The sequence below is a fragment of the Octodon degus genome, unplaced genomic scaffold (genome assembly GCF_000260255.1).
Source record: "Octodon degus isolate 3935 unplaced genomic scaffold, OctDeg1.0 scaffold00069, whole genome shotgun sequence".
Lineage (NCBI taxonomy): Eukaryota > Metazoa > Chordata > Mammalia > Rodentia > Octodontidae > Octodon > Octodon degus.
The window spans coordinates 6,449,366-6,452,149 of record NW_004524645.1 but is presented as its reverse complement, the minus strand read 5'-3'; the positions used below and the strand labels follow the sequence as shown (position 1 = coordinate 6,452,149).

At 36.2% G+C, this 2,784-nt stretch overlaps 1 pseudogene; it reads right to left on the bottom strand.

Moving 5' to 3' along the window:
* Nucleotides 1-513: 513 nt before the first annotated feature.
* LOC101580101 lies at nucleotides 514-1,303 on the bottom strand (annotated as a pseudogene).
* Nucleotides 1,304-2,784: the final 1,481 nt, after the last annotated feature.

The following is a 2,784-nucleotide window of genomic DNA, read 5'->3' as shown; positions in this document are numbered from 1 at the left end:
CTTTCCCTAATTTCTTTCTCAGTGAGTTTGTTGTTTATGTACAGGAATGTGATTGAATATTAAGCACTGACTTTGTATCCAGCTACATTACTTAATTTGGTTATTAAATCTAGAAGTCTTTTGGTGAAGTTTTTGGGGTCTTCTATGTAGAGTATCAGTTCATCTGCTAATAGTGATAATTTGACTTCTTCTTTTCCTATACTGACTAGTTTTATTTCTCTGTCTTGTCTAATTGTGCTGGTTTGTTTCCAAAACTATATGGAATAGGAGTGGTAATATTGGATATGCTTGTCTTGTTCCTGATTTTAGATAAAAACTTTCAGTTTTCATCCATTTAGTATGATGTTGGTGGTTTGATTTTTATAGACAACTTTTATCAGGTTGAGAGAAAGACCATCTATCCTGATTTTCTGTAGGGTTTTTATAATGAATGAGGGTTGGACTTCTTTTTAAATCATGCTCTATTATCTTTAATTAAACAGAGACCTCTGTAACATATCATAAGAGATCATTTCACCCACTACTCTGTTTGGCTGCCAGCCTCCTATCTCTCTCTTCAGCAAGGGTGAGGCAGATTTCTTTACATTGTGGAAGAGAAATCCATGGCTTGCTCCCTTTACCAATGATGAAGATGTTGGAGAGCTGGGTAGCAAAGCTGTTGCAATTGGCATCTTTCACATGAACCACATCAAAAGAGCCAAGGTGCTTCTCTCTGTTGGTGATCACTCCAACTCTTGCCAAGTTAGCACCTCTGGTCACCATACACAAGTTGACTGTCAAACTTGATTAAATCAGTGATCTTACCAGATGCCGAATCAATCTGGATTGTGTCATTAACCCTGAAGAGGGGATCAGGGTAATGAATGGTGTGAGCATTGTGGGTCACCAGATGAGGGATCCCTTTTGTGCCTGCAAAGATGTTCCTCATTTTACACAACTTGTACTTGGCTTCCTCAGGTGTAATTTGATGAACAGCAAAATGACCCTTGGTATCATAGATCAGACGGAAATGCTCCCCTGTCTTGCCAGTGCTGATGACATCCAAAAAGCCAGTAGGATAGGTTATACCAGTTCAGACTTTGCCATGGATCTTAATGAAGCAGTGCATGCAAATCTTCTTTACTTCATCTCCTGTCAGAGAATAGTTGAGTCTGTTCCTTACGAAGATGATGAGAGGCAGATATTCTTTCACATTATGTGGACTGGTGGATGGACAAGGAGCAAGTATACTGGTCAATTTATCCAGCATCCAACACTTTGGAGCTGCTAATCGCTTCAACTGCTTCTTGGGACTACAAGCCATAGCTGAGCTCTAGCCAACTTCACTGTCCTCACTCCTCACTGCGTATTTTCTAGCATGACGCCCCAGCTCCTCTGCTTTACATGTTGAGGGTTGAACTTTGTCAAAAGTTTTTTCTGCATCTGTTGAGATGATCACGTGATTTTTGTCTTTGATTCTGCTGATATGGTGTATTACATTTATTGATTTGAGTACATCAAATCATGATAGTATTCCTAGGATAAATCCTACTTGGTAATGGTGTATAATCTTGATGATTTGCTGCATTCTATTTGTGAGTATCTTATTGAGTATTTTTCCCTTTATATCCCTGAGGGAGATTGGTCTGTAGTTCTCTTTAGTGTCTGTGTCTTTATGTCATTTTGGTATCAAGGTAATACATGCTTTCAGGAATGAGGGAGTATTGCTTCTCTTTCAATTTCATTAAAGAGTTTGACAATTATTGGCATTGAATCTTCTCTAAATGTTTTGTACAATTCAACAGTGAATCTATCAGGACCTGAGATTTTCTGTGTTGGTAAGTTTTTGATTACATTTTCAATCTCATTAACTGATAATCGTTTATCCAGAAATTTATATCTTCTTGACTCAGCTTGGTAATTCATATGTATCTAGAAAGCTATTCTTTTCATTTATTTTCCATCTTAGGAGAATAAAGATTTTTGAAGTATGTAGTAGTGATCTGAATTTCCTCATCTCTTGTGATTTCACCCTTTTCATTCAGTTCATGAGTTTGAGTCTTTCCTTTTTATAAGGCTGCCTAAGAGTTTATCAACTTATTTTATTCTTTGAAGAACTAATTCTTCAGTTCATTATTCTTTGTACTGTTTTCTTAGTATTCCATTGTACTAATTTCTGCTCTTATCTTTATTATTCCCTCCCTTGTATGAGCTTTGAACTTGTTCTGCTCTTCTCTTTCTAGAAGCTCGAGGTGTGGCATTAGGTCATTTGTTTGTGTTCATTCTGTTTTCCTGATGTAAGAATTCATTGCTATCAATTTCCCTCTTAGAAATGTTTTTATTGTGATCTATAAGTTTTGCTATGTTGTATTTTCTTTCTCTTTAGTTGTAGACTTTTTTGGGGGGAATGCCAGGAATAAATCATGGTACTTCATACTTGCTAGACAGTCACTGTGCCACTGAGGTATATCCCTCCCCAGTTGCAGATGTTATTTACATTCTTCTTTAATTTCCACTGTGATCATTTTTTAGAGTGTGTTATTTAATTTAAATTTGTTTATGAAGTTTTTGCGATTTCTTTTCCATGAATTTCCAATTTCATTGTAGTATTGTGAGATAATATGAATAGGATTATTTCAACTCCTTTGAATTTACTTAATCATGTTCTGTGGCCTTATATATAGTCTATTTTAGAGAATGCTATATTGTGTAGCTGAGAAAAATGTGTATTCTGATGATGTTGAGTGGAGCACTCTGAAACCATCTACTAAGTTCATTTGTTCACAGGTTTGATTCAGTCAGGAT